The sequence below is a fragment of the Callospermophilus lateralis genome, chromosome 11 (genome assembly GCF_048772815.1).
Source record: "Callospermophilus lateralis isolate mCalLat2 chromosome 11, mCalLat2.hap1, whole genome shotgun sequence".
In the NCBI taxonomy this organism is placed as follows: Eukaryota; Metazoa; Chordata; class Mammalia; order Rodentia; family Sciuridae; genus Callospermophilus; species Callospermophilus lateralis.
This window is the reverse complement of record NC_135315.1, coordinates 69,607,340-69,626,284: the sequence shown is the minus strand read 5'-3', so window position 1 is coordinate 69,626,284 and position 18,945 is coordinate 69,607,340. Positions and strand designations below refer to the sequence as shown.

At 49.2% G+C, this 18,945-nt stretch overlaps 1 pseudogene; it reads right to left on the bottom strand.

The window, feature by feature from the left end:
• Positions 1-4,720: 4,720 nt before the first annotated feature.
• Positions 4,721-15,846, bottom strand: LOC143410589 (ruvB-like 1; annotated as a pseudogene).
• Positions 15,847-18,945: the final 3,099 nt, after the last annotated feature.

Here is an 18,945-nt window from a genome sequence, read left to right as displayed (position 1 = left end):
CTGAACCCAGGAGTGCCTACCCGCCGACTGTCCCAGCCTTTTAGAGACAGGGCCTGGATGAATTGCTGAGGATCTCCTCCACCTGGCGAGCCTCCTGCCTCAGCCTCCTGAGGCACTGGGATGACAGACACACCCCACCGCACCAGGCTCCTTCAGGATTTCCAAGCAGTCCCCCTCCCCTATGCCAGCGAACAACTACTGCAGGCTTAGCTTTCCCAGATGTCTCCCCCTTGGGCGCCTCCCCAAGATCTGCTCCTCTCCTGATGGGGAGCAGGCGACAAAAAAGCTGGGTGAGCTGGGCCACGCCCCAGGGATAAGGAGTGGTCTGTGCAGGAGAAGTGGCCAGACCCAGGGGCTGGGAATGGGTAGTGCAGAAACGGGAGCGTGGCTATGTTCCAGGGGGTAGGTGGACGGGGCTTAGGCAGTGCAGGGGCAGGGGGAGCGAGGCTACGTCCCTGGGGGGGGCATGGGCGGGGATGTAGGCGGAGCCAGGACTGCACTGTGCAAGTGTGTCCTGAGGGGATGCTGCAGCCTCCTGGTTTACTGGCCATGCTTCACTTTGAGGCGACAGCGGAGCCCCCAGGAACTGCGAGGAGGTGACAGCGCATCTCCATTTCAGGTCTTGTGAGGACCAGACGACCTGGCCAAAGTCTGCACCTCGTCCCTGCTCGCAGGTGGGCTCCTCTAGGGAGGGTGTGGCTGTCCCCCTCCTGGCGCTGCCACTGAAGGCCGCCCTCGAACTCCGTGGCCCCCTGCTGTTTGCGCTGGGCTCTGGGCGACTGGAGCCGCTGGTTTTCAGGGATGCTGCCCAGGGGACAGGTCACCTCAGGGGTCTCCCTGGTCGCTGGAGGAATGTGTCAGAGTCAGGTGGGGTGCGCGGGAGCCCTGGGACCCTGGCAGCTTGTTGCCATCGCCACCGCCTCCTGAGTTCTTAGATTGAAGAGTGCAGGCGGCTGGAGGCCTGAGCTGCCCCTAGGCTGCCGAGCGCAGGTGCCTTGGGTGTGGGATTGGCCCCTGGTTTTGGAACTGAACTGAACCTAAGGGCGCTGGCCTCAAATGCACATCCCAGCCCATTTTGACTTTTAAGACAGGGTCTTGCTAAGCTCAGAGGCTGGCCTCAAATTTGCCATCCTCCAGCCTCAGCCTTCAGCGGGGGATGACAGGCACCCAGCTCAGTTCTGGGGTTCTCCAATGACTGGGACAGTTGGAAAGGGGTCCCCAAGGGACAATGATGGTGGCCCTAGAGGCTGTCTGTTGCAGGCAGGGGTGATGTCGGGAAACCTCCCTGGTTGTCACTGCACTCCTGCCCCCATCCCTGCTGAGGTCCCTCTGGTCCTTATGTGAGCCTGGTGCAGGAGCCGGCGTAATGGTGATGGTGATAGAGGGGACAGAGTGGACAATTGGTGGGGGCCCACTGGTCCATCTTATGGCATCGCCTATTGATCACGGCCTACCATGGTGATGAGGGCGACAGAGGCCCTCTGTACCCGGCAGCCCAGTCACGTCCTCTAAGTGGGAGGTGGCAGTTTTGTGAATCGCCCTTGGGAGGGAACAAGGCACCATGCTGATCAATGGGTGAGCGGGGAGAGGGGTGGCTGCTGCCCTCCTTCCCTGGCTCTGCTTTCCTGAGGCCTAGGACCGAGGGAGGTCGCTGCTCCCTCCCTTCAGTGCAACCCTGGGACAGCAGCCCAGGGTCTTTCTCCCAGTGGGAACACTGGGTGGAGCCAGTGACTTCGTCTGGTATGATCCTCTCAGCTCTGAGGCCCTCCACAGGCCTTGGGTTCTTATCCCCCAAATAGAGATTTTTCTTCTAAGCCCAGCGTCTGTGTTCGCACCTATGACAAGGGACAATGTGCGATGTCATTCAGTGTCCTCATTAAAGATGGAGCCAGCTCTGCTGATCTCTGGGAGCCAGTGTGAGGGAGCAGACACTCAGGTCACCAAAGTGACCCTATCTCCTCAGGCCTTTGCTACCCACAGGAATGTTGAGTCTCAGAGGCCCGTGGAGACCCTGACCATCAGGGACAGGGCAGCTGCAGCCTTCAGTCCCTCTGCTGTCTCCTCCCAGGGGCAACATGTACTCCCTTCATCCCATCCTGACTTTTGATGTCATGGGTGGGGACGGACCCAGGGAGCAGGGACAGTTGGCAGCACCTACCTGATAACACGGTTGCCTAGGTTGGAGGCAAAGATCATGATGGGGGCAATGGAAGATTCCAGAGCTCGGAACCAGCTAGGACACACCCAGGTTGATGTACTTCTTCACCACCTTGTTGATCTCGCCTCGGACAGGGTCCCAACCAGTGGGGGAAATGTCACCTGCTCTCTACTCCACACCTCAATTCCCTCCAGACCCAACCCTGCAGCCTGGTTCTCCTACTGGCTCTCTGACCCCAGGCTGGTTCTGGACCCATTCCAGGTTTGGTGTCATCATTTGAAAACAAGAATCATGCCAGGTGTGGTGGCACATGCCTATAACCTCAGCAGCCTGGGAGGTTGAGGCCGGAGGATCTCAAATTAGAGGCCAGCCTCAGCAACTTAGTAAGACCTTGAGCAACTCAGTTGAGACCCTGTCTCTGAATACAATACAGAATAGGGCTGGGGCTGGTGCTCAGGCGTCAACATTCCCTGAGTTGAATCCCTGTACCCTCATCTAAAAAAAAAAAAGAAAACAGGCATGATTGCCCCCAAATGCCACAAAAAACCTTCCAAGGAGCTGTGTGGGGTGAAGTATCCAGGAGTTGCCCCTTCTAGCCAGGAGCTTCCCCTTCTAGCCCGAAGCCTGATGCCAAGACACCCCACTTGGGAGCCCCAGGGAGATGTGCTTTCATATGCAAATTCTCCTCTGCTGCACTTAGTCAAGAAGCCCTTGTGGGGGCCCTGTGTGACAATGCTCAGGTTCATTAACTTTCCATCAAGTGCAGTTGGAATCCTCTCCCCAGGAAACTTGAGCAAGGAGGGTCAGAGCAGGCCCAGCCTCAGCCCCAGAACCATCATCCCCTGCAGAACAGCAGACTCACCTCAGGTCCCAGTCCTCACCTTCCAAACCAGTGCTCCTGTCATCAGGATGGAGCTGTTCCCAAAGAACGGAGATTTGAGGCCTGTCCTCATCCAGAGCCATGATGCAGGGCTGTCAAAACCGAGTTCAGAGACAGATCTGCTCTTGGCCACTCATGGAGGAGCTTAGGCTGCTGTGAGGCCTCAAGGCAAACAGTAGATTCATGTTGAACTTATGTTTTCAGGAAATTAAGTGGTAATGGGCCAGAAAAGGACATAAAATTGGGGAGGAGCCGGGCATGGTGGCAACCATCTGTCATCCCAGCAGCCGAGGAGGCTGAGGCAGGAGGATCACAAGTTGGAGGTCAGTCTTAGTAACCTAGTAAGGGCCTAAGCAACTCAGCCAGGCCCTATCTCTAAATAAAAAATAAAAGTGTTGAGACGGGACTCAGTGGTCGAGGGCCCCCAAGTTCAGTCACCGGCATAAAAAAAAATAAGTCTACAAAGGAGCAAGGGAGACCCACTGCCTGGTGTCAAAGTGGGCACCTTTCTGGGACCTCAAAGGAAGCAGATGCTGACCTCAGCAGGGCCAGAGCTCACAGTATGGCCATGGATTCTAAAGGGAGTGAAGACTCAGGGACATGTAGTGGGGTTGCTCAGAGCTGGGAGCAGTTCAGAGGCAGGGCCTCAACTTGGCTCTGGGCTCAGGCTTCACCACGTGTCCTCCCTGTGATCTCTGTCTTCTTTGGCTTCATCAACTGGCTCATCATGGACAGGAAGTCTTGTCCCCCCTTAGGAGAGAGGACTTTCTAAGGCAGCTACCAAAGCCCATCCTCCTGCCTCCTGTGGGACCCGGATGTCACTCAACTTGGAAACCTGAGGTGGACAGGCCCAGCACAGCTCCCCTGGGAAGGATGAGGAGTTCCTGAACTCAGAGGGATCCCCTCGAGGTTTTCCCTGACCTGCAAGGATCAAGCAGAGTAGTGGGTGGTGGCACCTGTCTTTAAAAATCCTGGCAATTTGGGAGGCTGAGACAGGAGGACCATAAGTTGGAGACCAGCCTCAGAAACTTTGTGAGGTCCTGAGCAACTCAGCAAGACCCTGTCTCTAAATAAAATTTAAAAAGGACTTTGGATGGGGCTCCATGGGTAAGCACCCCTGGGGTTTAAGCTTCAGTACAAAAAAAAAACCCTCCGTCCAGGTAAAAAGAAACTCCAATCCCTAGAGTCTCTGGCCTCTCCTGGGCAAAGCTCCAAGGGACAAAAAGCCAAACCAGATTCCCAGCAGAAAGCCCATTCCTGGTGGGGAAGAGGAGGCCCCCTTCAGAATGAAGAGCAAACCTGACTCTATCCAGCGGGCCCCAGAGCAGTGCCATCTGGGAGCTGGAGGACTGGGAGCTTGGGTTCTGCAGAGGCTGAAGCCTCCGTAAGGCTGTCTGAAGCCCTGTGAAAACTCCCGCCAGGAATCCCCAGCCCGGGGTGGAGAGCAGCCCCCAGCAGGCTGGCAGGCAGTCAGGGGCAGACAAGGCTCAAAGATCAGCTGTGGCGGCATCTGGTCACTGGGCCAAAGGGGCCAAAGCTCATGTCGTGCTCATTGCTGAGCTTCCCAGAGGGCCTCCAGAAGGACATCACAGCCCTGACCACTAGTTCCCAGGGCCTTGGGCATGCACTGGACAAGCAGGGCCTGTCCCTGGTGCCTGGCGTGGGCCACAACATGTCCCATCCTAGATAACCTCCTTTTTCTTGTGCACATCGCCTTTGGGCAGGGCATATCCTCCTCGGCATCCAGGGCAAACTCCATGGCCTAGGAGTCGCACCTGCCCTGCCTCTGCCAGCAGACCATGGGACACCCAGACCACAGAGAGCTCAGAGACAGAAAGTTCCCCGCTGCCCACCGAGGGCCCCCTACAGCGCCCTCCACCTGCGCCCCTCAGCCTGGTGCCATGCTGGGCTCCCAGACCCACCCAGGCAAAACCTGAGACTTTCTGGAAGATTCTCTCCCATTTCTTTTCACTCCTGATACAGGAGCATCTAGGGGACTCACTGGAGCCGGGAGCCCGGGTTCTTCTAGCTGGTGATTTATGGGTGACATGAGGTCTGAGGCTCACCCATGAGCCAGGGAGGTGCAGCCACCGTGGAAAGCAGCAGCAGATAGAGAAGGTGCCACCAGGTGCAGTCCCAAGGCTCAGGATTTAGGGAGGGACACCAGGGAGATAAAGGAAGATGGAAGACGCTGCCTGGTGCAGTGGGAAGGGACGAAGGCTGTCTGGTCCCTGTCCCCGACAGGGTTTGCATCTTGCACACTCTGCCTGCTTAAGTCATGAGGAGAGGAAGACAGAAAAGCCAAGGTGACTTAGGTAAAGGGACAGCTGCTGACCTTCCCCCACCCACCACTAATGAGCAAAGTGACACCCTAGTTACCCAGTTGTCACCCTGGCAGACCCTCATGTGTAACACTGTCCCCGGGGAGCATACCTTCTCAGCCCCAATGTTGGCCTCCATGTAGATGACGTCACTGGCCTCCACCCGCTCCTTCTGCAGACTTTAAAAAATGCTGAAGTTCAGCTAAAACCAAACCAATTCAGACAAAGGGGGACTCAGACAACCCTGATGCATGTTCCAGTTTCTCCTGACCCCGAGGGAAGGCACCTTTCCAGAAGAGACCTGAGAGGCCAGGCACAGAAGTGCACACCTGTCATTCCAGGGACTTGGAGGCTGAGGCAGGAGGATCGCCAAGTTGGAGGCCAGTCTCAGAAACTTAGAAATGGGAGACTTACTCTCAAAACAATACAAATCAAAATAAAAAGGACAGGCTTCTGGCTCCCTGCTTAAGCACGACGGGTTCAGTTCACAGGACTAAACACGAGAGAGAGACAGAGAGATAGACAGACACTTGAAGTAGCCAGTGACCCTAGGAGTGGGTGGGTATGAGGGTATTTGGCAGGGCACAAGAGCCTGGACTGGGGGCTTAGCACACCATGAGGTGAACCTGAGGGTGACCATGTCTACCTGCAGGGGACAAGAGAAAGTCACCATTACTCTTCCTTGCCTTGCCTTCAGGGGTTGCAAAGTGGAAGGAACATTCTCACAGGGACCCAGGTGCCCTTAGAGGGGATATATGTCCTTGGCCATGCTCCATGGCACCTTCCAGGATCACCACTACAGCTCCAGTCCTTGGGTTACGGACACCAGAGCTTCCTGCTTAGCCACCTGAGGCTGCATTTGATGTGGCCCATGATCCCGGCTCTCTAGGCCTCGGTCTCCTCCTCTATGTGACAGCACTCAGAAGTACCCACAGAGAAGTCCAGCTCAGAAGGGGAAACATAAGTTGGAATTCCCCCAAACTGTCTGGGTCAGGAGGGTGAGGAAGGAGGATCACCAAGGTGGAGGCCAGTCTAGACCACATAGCTAGGCCCTGGGGCTGGGGCACAGCTCAGTGGCAGAGTGCTAGTTCACTATGACCAGGGCCCTGGGTAGGAGCCCCAGGACAACAAAAAAGCAAATCCTAGCACCCTCTGGCCCCCGGGGCTGTGCACACACATCTCAGGGTGATGGTGCTCTACGGAGCCTTGCTCTTCCCCAGGGGTGTGCACTGGGCAAGGACAGCAGCCTCTGCAGGACCAGGCTGGCAGACAGGTCCTGAGGCTGAGCTTCCAGAGCAGCTGCTACAGAGGACCACCCTGTGGAAACACACCTGAGCTCTTTCCCAGACAGAGTCCAGAGTCAAAGGTGGGTGCGGGGGACATGACACAGACTAACACCCACTGTAGGGCTCTCTCAGCAGGAGGGGGCCCCCAAAAGGCTAATTCAGAAACAAAGTCAGTATGTGGTGGCCAAAGGTCAAGGGGAGAGACATCAGGTGGCCATTCATGGGAATGAGGTCCCTTGGAAGGTCGTGACAATATTCTAAAATTAAGATGGGGAGTGTAAACAATGTCATGCCTCAAAATCCTGTGCACTACACAAACTTAAAATGGGTGGATCATGTTCACAACTGCACCAACAGAGCTGCCAGGAGCTCACCAGGACCTGGCCTCTTTGGCCTCTTTGGGGCACTGTGCGAACAGGAGCAAGGTTGGGGAGTCCCTAGGCAAAAAAACTTCATAAGCCTTCTTCAAACTCAGACACTTCACAACTCCACACAACACACCTGAGGTCCTTCTGTGCCAGTATGTCATCCATGTGGAAAAACAGCCCAGAAGGACATGGGTTTTGGGGGGACTGGGGGTACCAGGGATTGGGCTCAGGGGCCCTCAACCACCAAGCCCCATCCCCAGCCCTGTTTGGCATTTTATTTAGAGTCAGGGTCTCCCTGAGTTGTTTAGGGCCTCGCTTTGGCTGAGGCTGGCTTTGAACTCGCAATCCTCCTGCCTCAGCCTCCCAAGCTGCTGGGATCAGAGGTGGGTACTACCTTTGTTTTGGAAGACAATTTTCCTCTTCTCTGTTAGGCTCATTTCTTTGAGAAGCTGGTCGAAGCAGAGTGATGGATGGCTCAAATTTCCACTGTGTTTCTGTGTCCTCTCTCCTACAGGGAAGAGGACAATTTTTCTTTTCATCTCAGGCACTTTTATTCGGTTGATTTTCCAGAAGAACTTTCTCAAGGTGTTATTCTTGAGAAGGGGCCACCTTCTCAGAACCTCATTAATCCAGAATGGACAGGATGTGATGAGGGATTAAAGAGATAAAGACAGGTTGTGGAGCCAAGCTGCTGAGATGAAGGCCCCATTAGGAAACAGAAAAATAGCCCTTGAAAGAAGTGACATTTTCATGATCTCCATAAAGCTGTGACCAAGAAACTACCTCATAGAATCAAAGAATCACCAAGTTATAAAAGAGGGAAAGATGGAGAGATTCTATGGGGGATAAATAGTGGTCTAGAGATGAGAAACTGAGCCCCAGAGAGCTCAGAGGATGCACAGGTGTTACCCAGGACCAGAGGACTTGCAGTCACCCTGGCCTTCAGCCAGCACTGGGCACAGGATGACTGTGGAGCCTCTTTCTGAGCCTGAAGACTTGATCTGGAAAACAGGGAAATGAGATTCTTGGCACCTGCACACACGGGCACACAGCTGTGATGAGCCACAGGTAAAATACCTCTCTAAGCCCACAGCAAGAGACCTGGCCATGCAGCAGGGGACAGGTACAGAGCTAGTGTGAGTCAATCATAACACAGTGGATGAGTAAAAACATTATGAAAAAGAAAGAAAAAAGAAAACAAAATTATGTCCACTTTGACTTTTTTGGGAGGTGAGGGGGCAGTTTGGGGATTTGAACCCAGGGGTGACTTATACCTGAGCCACATCCCCAGCCCAATTTTGTATTTTATTTAGAGACAGGCTCTCACTGACCCGCTCAGGGCCTTGACTAAGTTGATGAGGCTGGGCTCCACCATGTGATCCTCCTGCCTCAGCCTCCTGAATGGCTGGGATGACAGGCATGCTCTACTGTGCCTGGCTGGCCAATGGCTGTCATTTGGGGGATAAGATGGCATTAGCAATTTCTTGACTTAACCACACAACTCACAGAAGCAATGAAAAAAGAAAGACCTACCTCATGAAGGGACCTATGTCCTAGTCCTTACGAGGTGTCCCTTTATACTACACGGTGTTATCCTGAGTGTCCCATATAGCATCAACAGTACAGAGGCCAAGTAAAGGGGGACACAGAGGTCACACCACCTGCCTGTGCCACAGTGCTGAGAACAGGGCTCAGGACAGACTTCCCTTGAGCTGCTTGGTGCCCTTGGCTGTCTTGAGCCCTATGATCACGTGGCGGATGGTCTTGCCATAGCCGCCCATGGGGTTCTCGGTCTCACATGACGTCAGCTCCATCACCTGCCCCTCGTAGACCTCCTTGGCCTCCTTTATCCACAGCCCTGGAAGGGATGGCTGATGGGTACATGGTGAGAAGCAGGACCATCCATCTGTTCACATACATCTCCTCCTCACCAACACCCTTCTTACCTCAAACTTCCACAGCACAAGAACTGACAAGTCACCTTTAAGTACAACCTAGTGACACCATCATGGGTGGAGAGCAACTCTTCTGGGAGCGGTGGCACAGGCCTGTCATTCCAGCTCAGGAGGCCGAGGCAGGAGGATGGTAAGCTGGAGGCCAGCCTCAGCAACTCAGTGAGGCCATGATCAATTCAGGGAAACCCTGTCTCCAAATAAATTCAAAACAGGGCTGGGAGGTGGCTCTGTGGTTAGGTTCCCCAGGTTCAATCCCTGGTGCCTCTCCTCAAAAAAAAAAAAAAAAAGGGCCGCTGTTCTCCTGACAAATGGGGAGGCCACAGAAGACTTCTGCTGGCAGGTGGCCATCAGGATCCCTGTGAGCTGATATGGAAATATCCCAAAGGCAGAGACACACAGCCACATGATCAGACACTCAGGCCACTTCCCTCAGTTCAAGGGGGGCATTATCTTATCACCCCATCCCTTGCCTTCTCTTCTCCAGAAACCCAACCAGGACAAGGACACTCAAGACTGGAAGCTAGGGTCAGATCTCCTCTGCCTGTGATCCACCTGAGAGCCTATAAGTGGGACTTGTGGAAAATATCCAACAGGGAAGCCACATTCTGTGTTTGATGAACCAAATTCACAGCTCCTGAACCCCAAAACAAACTTCCCAAACAAATCCCGAAGCAGCTGTGCACACCTCGAGACCAAGTAGCTGCAGAGGCTGAGGCTGGAGGATCATGGGTTAGAGGCCAGCCTCCACAACACTGAGGCCCTGAGCAACTCAGGGAGACTCTGTCTCTAAATCAATGCAAAATAAGGCTGGGGATGGTGCTCAGGGGTCGAGGGCCCCTGGGTTCAATCCCTGGTACAAAAAAATAAAAAAGAAAGAAATTTTCCAGACAACATGAAGGTAACAGAAAACTCTATCAAGCTTGGAAAATTCTGGGCTTTTAAGCCTACTTTGATTTTTTTTAATAGAACCATTTCTATTTTGCAAAGAGGAAATTCCTCCAAATGGAATGCCTGCCCATACTCACTGTGAGGGGACAGTGATATGAAATTCCTCCAGGAGAGGAAAGAAGGCATCCCCATTTCTCAGCCACTCATATTTGTCTAGCAGTTTCTTGGTGGTGACAAGTAGACAGGGGAAGGCCCAGTGGACCATGGGCCCAGCTTTTGGCCAAGAGAGAGGCTGTGGGCGCTGTCTCTGGCCAAGACAGCACAAAGGACATGGGTTTCATCTGCTGTCTCAGGTTTCTAAGTCCCTGACATGGACTTTATCACATCAAGGAAGTGGCACAGACGGGGACAGATGACCCTCTCTCCCTCTCTCTGCAGCTTTGCAGGAATTTAAAGATGTGGGAAACGCAGGCTTCTGTCTGAGGGGAGACCACAGCTTCCCCTTTTATTCTGTGGCAGGATCTAGAAATTTCTCCTCACCTGCTGCCACCAAAAGCACTGCTGTGTCCCCCACCACCCCACTCCAGGGGCCACTCCCATCAAATGTGCCTGGTGACCTCTACTTTTTCAAATTTTAAAGCAAAATTCAGTTCCCACTGAGCCATTGAAATACAAGCAACTGTGAGAAGACCAGTTTTATCAGGTTTTTGTTTCACAAAAATGGGGGTTTTAAATTTTTTTTAAGTTGTAGATGGACATAATTTCTTTATTTCCTGAGGATGCAACCCAGGGCCTCACACATGTTAGGTGGGTGCTCTACAACTGAGCCCCTGACCCATCCCAGAAAAATGGTGTTTTTCAAATTTAAGTTCTTAAAATATTAATATTCAGGTATTTGAAAGGTAGTAATATCTTACTGGTCACATATTTTTCTTGGTTCCTTTTTGTACCAGGAATGGAATTCAGGGGCCCTCAACCCTTGAGCACCATCCCCAGCCCCTTTCATATTTTATTTAGAGACAAGATCTCACTTAGTTGCTCAGGGTCTGGCTAAGTTTCTGAGGCTGACCTCCAACTTGCTATCCTGCTGCCTCAGCCTTCTGAGCTGTTGGAATATGGTTCATATGTTTAACTTATGAGTTGAATAAAATCACTGGCACATGTTTAAATAAGGAAAAATAATCCAGGCACCGTAGCACACATCTGTAGCCATAGTTACTCAGCATACTGAGGCAAGAGGATGGTTTGAACCCAGGAGTTCCAGGATTGCCTGGGAAACATACTGAGATCCTGAAAAATAGGACATGAAAAGGGAAAAGAAAAGAAGATGTGAAGAAAAAAACAATAGAGAGAAAAACTTTAAATGTAAAACCCAGTTGTATACATGTATAATCCCAGCAACTCAGGAGGCTGAGGCAGGAGGATTGAGAGTTGGAGGCCAGCCTCGGAAACTTGGCGAGAAGCTGTCTCTAAATTAAATATAAAAAGGGCTGGGTACAGGGCTCAGGGGTGAAGTGCCCCTGGGTTCAATCCCTGGTACCAAAAAATAAAAATAAAAAGCCTAAGTTCAATGTGACACAAAGCTTAGCTTCTAGACACAAGTTCAGAATTAGAACTCTTCAGTTCAGCATTAGTGTCACACAGGGGCTAGGGGTGGCTCAGCAGCCATGGTCTCAAAAGGGAGATAGAGAGAGGGGGGGGAAGAGAGAGAGAGAGAGAGAGAGAGAGAGAGAGAGAGAGAGAGAGAAACGCCCCATAGTTGAGTGTTTACAGGGACCTGCTGGGGAAGATCAAAGGCAGAGCCAGTCCCACAAAGAGGCACCGCAGGAAGATAGAGTGCCAGCCATGGGGGTACCAGGTGGCTGTGGGGGGTAAAACAGGATCCCATGATGTCTCCACACTTCCAAATGCTGCACCCTCCTACTGCATTTTCTTTCCTTCAGCATTAAATCAAAAGTTCCCCAAGTAGACGTCTTAGTCTTTTTATTTATTTATTATTTATTTGGGTACCAGGGATGGAATCCAGGGGCCTTCGACCATTGAGCCCTGTCCCCAGCCCTTTTTATATTTTATTTAGAGGCCGAGTTGCTGCCTGAGTTGCTCAGGGCCTCAATAAGTTGCTGAGGCTGGCCTCCAAATTGTGTTCCTTTTACCTCATCCTCCTAAGCTGCTTGGATGGCTAGCTACTCTTGCCTGTCTTGTCAACAGCACCAAAAGAACATGAGCATTTTTAAGATGAAAAGATTCAAAGCACCGGAGAAGAAACAGCCATCTATCACACTGACGAGATACTCACTAATAGCCCTGCGGAAGTTCTCCATCAGCACCTCTGTCTTCTTGACCTCCATGGAGTAAACTTTGCTCCCCACCAAGGAGCAGAAAGGCACCTTACTCCCCAGCTCCTGAGCAATCACCAGAGAAAGGGCTGTCTACAGAGGCAAGAAAGGAAAGGTTTTCTTTTTACAGTCTTGAAAACATATTTAAAACTCATCTATAAAAATATTTATTCAAGAGGCTGAACATGGTATTGCACACTTGTGATCCCTGAGACTCAGGAGGCTGAGGCAGAAGGATGGCAAGGTGGAGGCCAGTCTCAGCCACTTATCAAGACCCTGGGCAACTCAGTGATACCCTATCTCTAAATAAAATATAAAAGTTTGGGGAATGGGGCTCAGGTGTTAAGTGCCCCTTGGTTCAATCCCTGGGACCAAAATAAATAAATAAATAAATAACACTAACAAATCAGGAAGGATTTATTACATGACCTTTATTTTATGTTAAAAGGCCAGAAAATAGTGGATAATACATAAGGCCAAATCTGTAAGCGGTGGCGTGGTCTGCACAAGCTCCCCCTGATGGTGCCCTGTGGTCAACTATAAATTGATGCTCAGTAACATAACTTTGGTTGGCAGATGCTAAAGAGAACCTGGTGAAACAGACACCTCATCAAATACCAAGTTTTGGAAAGCAAATGCTCTCAAGTGGGTCCAGGACTGGGAAATGCCATGGCTTGTATTTTTTTAATATTTTAATATAATCAGGCCTCCCAGCTGATCAATCACTACCCAACAAGACACCTCCCAGAACTTTATGTTGTTTATTTTTGAACAGGGTTGCATTATTCATATTTATTTTTAAGTTTTTTTCTTCGAAACAAGTTTAATTTTGTTCCAGCCCTAAATTAGGGAAAGAACTTAAATCTTAAAAAATTCTCAAAAATCAAGCCATTATAAAGTTAAGCACCCCTCCCCTTAACAATAAATATTGAACTGATATAGGTGACTGAACTGATATAACTTATTTAGGTGTAGATGGACACAACACAATGCCTTTATCTTTAAGTGGTGCTGAGGATCAAACCCGGGTCCTGCCCATGCTCTGCAAGCCCTCTAACACTGAGCCACAATCCCAGCCTGATAACTTATATTTTATGGATTAAGAAACTGAGAGCTGGGTGTGGGGGTGCACACCTGTCATCCCAGCAGCTTGGGAGGCTGAGGTGGGAGTATGGCTAGTTGGAGGCCAGCCTCAGCAACTTAGAAAGGCCCTGAGCAATTCAGCAAAACCCTGTCTCTAAATAAAATACAAAAAGGGCTGGGAATGAGGCTCGGGTGTTTAGTGCCCCTGGGTTTGATCCTTAGTAGCCCTCACCCAAAAAAAGGGTTTCTCAGTCTTGCCTCTGTTTTGGGGGCACAGCCTTGAAGTGAAGGTTGCTTGGCAGCATCACTGACCTCTAACACTAGATGCTAGGAGTCCCACCATCACATTTTGAAAACTAAAAGAGACAACTCTCCAGATGCTGCCAAATATCTCCTGGGGGGCAAAACTGACCCAGGTTGAAAATCACTTCAGAGCTAATCTCACCTAGCTGGACTTCCAGAAAGACCACACAGAGAATGGGAACAGCCCACAGCTAAGGGGTTCAAAGCTGGTGACTGTCCACACCAACAACACCAAACAGTGAGACTCAGAAAGCCCTGTGGACATCAAGAAAGGGAAATCAGGGGAGGGCGCCCTATCCAAAAATACCTCCAAAACATCCAGAAAGAAAGGTCCCAACCCTGCAAATCAGACTTCTTAAGAGCAACACTGGAAGACAAAAAGTACTAAATAACACTGAGTAAAACAGCACTGAAGAAAACAGCTATCATGCTGGTGTTGTGGCACAGGCCTGTCATCCCAGGAGCTCGGGTGGCTGAGGCAAGAGAATCGCGAGTTGGAGGCCAGCCTCAGCAAAAGCGAAGCCCTAAGCAACTAAGTGAGACTCTGTCTCTAAATAAAATGCAAAAAGGACTGAAGATGGGACTCAGGGGTTGACAGCTTCTGGGTTCAATTCTTGGGGTTCAATTCTTGGTAACTCCCCCCCCCAAAAAAAATGGAAGACGACTTGGACAAGCTAATGTTCTTGTAAGTGCACATTGTATGGCATTCCAGCCTCAAAAAACTTCCCCCAGACATAGGACTTCTTCATCCACCATCAGTCACCACACAACACACCCTGGCAACTCCATATGTACAACTTCAAACTTAAAATTCAAGTTTTTTTCACAGCTGATTGTGTTTCTGCTTCTGAAAGGTCAAGTGGCCTTCCCCAGGCCTCCCAGCTGATCAATCAATACCCACCAAGATGTAGCCCAGAACTTTATGTTGTTTATTTTTTAACAGGGTCACATTAAGTCACTTAGAGCTTGGTGAAACTGCTGAGGCTGGCCTCCAACATGTGATCCTCCTGTCTCAGCCTCCAGAGTCACTGAGATGACAGGCAGGGACCACCACACCTGGTGAGAGCCCTCTTCCTTACATACAAGAGCGCAGGCTCCTACTCTCCTATGCCAAGAGGCCCTTCAAGAGAACAAGCCATGTCCAGACCAGGAGCTCTGGGAAGCCTGAGGATCTGGTTGATCCCCTTGCAGATCCCAACAAGCTCCACCATATGTCCTCTTTTGTCCCCTGGAAAGCCCAACTCTGAAGGGGAACTATCAAACCCTCTGCCCAATTCCAGCATTTAAAATCAGTCAGCAGTTTGAAGCTCAGCACTCAACTGAGCCATTTTATGCCATCAGGAGACTTCCTGTTTCTCTGCCTGAAAAACACTAGAAGCCCTTAAAGATCAAAAGTGCGTTTCTGTTATTGTAAATCATGCACGTAGCCAAAATAGTGGTGGGCAAAGTTTGCATTCAAAAAAATACTGGCTGACTCATTTTTCCCCCTCCAATAATGTGCCACAGAAGATTTTTTTTAATATTTTTTAATTGTGCATGGACATAATATCTTTGCTTTAATTTTTTTAAATATTTATTTTTTAGTTGTAGTTGGACACAATACCTTTATTTCACTTATTTATTTTTATGTGGTGCTGGGATCAAACTCAGGGTCCCGCATGTGCAAGATGAGTGCTCTACCAATGAACCACAGCCCATCACAATTTTTTATGAGGCCCTGGACCAATAGAAATAGATTTTCAGCTGGGCATGGTGGTGCAAACCTATAATCCTACCACTCAGGAGGCTAAGGCAGGAGGATCACGAGTTGGAGGCCAGCCTCAGCAACTTAGCAAGGCCCTCAGCAACTTTAGCAAGACCTTGGCTCTAAATAAAATACAAAAAAAGGATGTGGCTCAGTGGCTGAGTGCCTCCAAGTTCAATCACTGGTTAAAAAAGAAAAGAAAAGAAAAGAAAAGAGATGGATTTTCCAAGAAAAGGAGACTTGAAAGAGTTCAAAGACGATCCCAGTGACCAGACCTCTCAGAGGACTTTTCTTCCCCTCTGGCCAGGATGATTTTCATTCTAGAAGTAAAAGTTTGAGATCATATTCCCTTCTTAAACACACATGTGACTTATGTCGCTAAAAAAAGACTAGTTAAGATGTGAATTCCATTTGGCTTCAAAGTGAGGATCGTCCTCTTGCAGAGCAGAAATCAAGGAGAACACAAGGACTTTTCCAGTTCCCAGGGTTCCCGCCCACAGCAGGGCTCTTCCTGCCATCTTCTTGTTTTGATTATCCCTTCTATGACATCACATGCCTGCAGCACAGAGGATACAAATGGTCACTATTACTGTGTTTCAGTGGGGAAAAAATGCAGTCCCTGGTCCAAATGATTCACAGACTAATCCAACCAACCCTGGGTGCCAGCACCCTCCATGCACTGTTCTGGATGGTGAGAGAGAAGGTGAGAGAGAAAAGTCTGCTGGGCACAGTGGCCCACACCTGTGATCCCAGGGACTCCAGAGGCTGAGGCAGGAGGATGTCAGTTCAAAACCAGGCTCAACCAAAGTGAGTCCCTGAGCAACTCAGAGAGACCCTATTTCTAAATAAAATACAAAATAGGACTGGGGAGAGGCTCAAGAATCAAAGACTCCAGAAGTTCAATCCTGGCACCCCTCACCCCCAAAAAAGAGACATAGACAAGAAACTAGAGGCTTTTCTTTGGCTCTTTCTGTTAATAGGAGGCTCCGAGGCCACAGTCACAAGCTCATATAAATTGCAGGTTTCTGTAGCTGTTCAACTTCCAGGGAGACCACAGGCTATGTCTCTAGGGTCCAGCAGCTTAGAGGTGGTGGATTGCAAACCCCCAGTTGTCATTACTAAACTCAGTGGCCATGGTACTGGTACCAAAACAGGTGGGTGGACGAAGGGAACAGAATAGAGGACACAGAGATCAATCCACAAAATTACAACTACCTTATATTTGACAAAGGTGCTAAAGCATGCAATAGGGAAAGTATAGCATCTTCAACAAATGGTGCTGGGAAAACTGGAAATACATATGCAACAAAATGAAACTGAATCCCTTTCTCTCGACATGTACAAAAGTTAACTCAAAATGGATCAAGGAGCTTGATATCAAACCAGAGACTCTGCATCTGATAGAAGAAAATGTTGGCACTAATCTACATCATGCGTGGTCGGGCTCCAAATTTTTTAATAGGACACCTATAGCAGAAGAGTTAAAAACAAGAATCAACAAATGGGATAAACTCACACTAAAAGTTTTTTCTCAGCAAGAGAAACAATTAGAGCGGTAAATAGGGAGCCTACATCCTGGGAACAAATTTTTACTCCTCACACTTCAGATAGAGCTCTAATATCCAGAGTATACAAGCAACTCAAAATACTAAACAATAAAAAAACAAATAACCCAATCAACAAATGGGCCAAGGACCTGAACAGACACTTCTCAGAGGAGGATATACAATTAATCAACAAATACACGAAAAAGTACTCACCATCTCTAGCAATCACAGAAATGCAAATTAAAATCACCATAAGATACCATCTCACTCCAGTAAGAATGGCAGCCTTTACGAAGTCAAACAACAACAAGTGTTGGCGAGGATGTGGGGAAAAGGGTACACTTGTACATTGCTGGTGGGACTGTAAATTGGTGTGGCCAATTTGGAAAGCAGTATGGAGATTCCTTGGAATGCTGGGACTGGAACCACCATTTGACCCAGCAATTTCCCCTTCTTGAACTATTCCCCAAAGGCCTAAAAAGAGCGTACTATAGTGATACAGCTATATCGATGTTCATAGCAGCACAATATCTAGATTGTGGAACCAACCTAGATGCCCTTCAATAGATGAATGGATTTAAAAAATGTGGCATTTACACACAATGGAGTACTTCTCAGCGCTAAAAAATAACAAAATCATGGCATTTGCAGGGAAATGGATGGCATCAGAGCAGATTATGCTAAGTGAAGCTAGCCAATTCCTAAAAAACAAATGCCAAATGTCTTCTTTGATATAAGGAGGGCAACTCAAAACAGAGCAGGGAGGAAGAGAATGAGAAGAAGATTACCATTAAACAGGGATGAGAGGTGGGAGGGAATGGGAGAGAGAGGGAAATTACATGGAAATAGAAAGAGACCCTCATTGTTATACAAAATTACATATAAGAGGAAGTGAGGGGAAAGGGGAAAAAAGAGAGAGATGAGAATTACAGTGGATGGAGTAGAGAGAGAAGATGAGAGGAGAGGGAAGGCGATGGGGGGATAGTACGAGATAGGAAAGGCAGCAGAATACAACAGAAACTAGTATGGCAGTATGTATAAACATGGATGTGTAACCGATGTGATTCTGCAATCTATATACGTGGTAAAAATGGAGTTCATAACCCACTTGAATCAAATGTATAAAATATGATATGTCAAGAGCTTTGTAATGTTTTGAACAACTAATAAAAAAAGAGGTTAGTATTGGGGTTTCAGAAGGCATTCATGGAACACTTTCTACTACCTCTAGTGTTCATGACACCTCCCATTCAGCCTGGGTGGGACTGGAAGAGGGCCTAACTGTGTCATAGAAAGGGAGATAGAACCTGATCCTATATTTTGGTGGTAAGAAAAAGAACAGGAGAGAAGGTGGGTCAATTGGCAGCATCCGAAGCCAAGACCCCAACTTTTCTGTCCAAGGCCTGGTGGATTTGCAATGACTTTGATCTGCCAGTGGAAGCTGGCTGGCCAGCCCTAACTGTATAGAATTCTTTCTGGCTCATCCTGCCAAGAAAGAAGAAATTCTGCACTCAAAGTGGGGGCTGGGACAGGAAGCATGTCCTTGGAGGTCCCCAACACTCTGGAAGTCTTGACACAGGGTCTCTGGAAAAATAAGAGGTAATGTCCTTGCAGAAGAACCATTAGAAACTTCTGTGTGATGGTGACACAAACCATTTCTTCTTCCATAACCATCCTTGCTACAGCCCTGGCTCAGGTCAGACAACCTGCCATGCATGCACTTTATTTTAGAATATATCTTGCTTTATCTATAGCTATATCTATATGTCAATCTCTCTACACATCTATCTATCTATATACCTATCTACCTGTCTATCTGTATATCTATATATTATTTATCTATCTATATCTATTTATCTGTATATCTATATAACACCTATCTATCCCTGTGAATTCCTGAACTCCCAGTCAGAAGAAAGCACTCAATTCTGTCTGTGAGTGTGCTGAAGGTGATGTGATTTCTCACACAGAACCCTCTGAGCTCTGCAGCAGAAACAAGCCCCCTCCTGATGTAATTTAAAAGAATAGCCTCCCAATTTTCTCAAATCTTTTCTGGATACACCTTATCCAAGGACA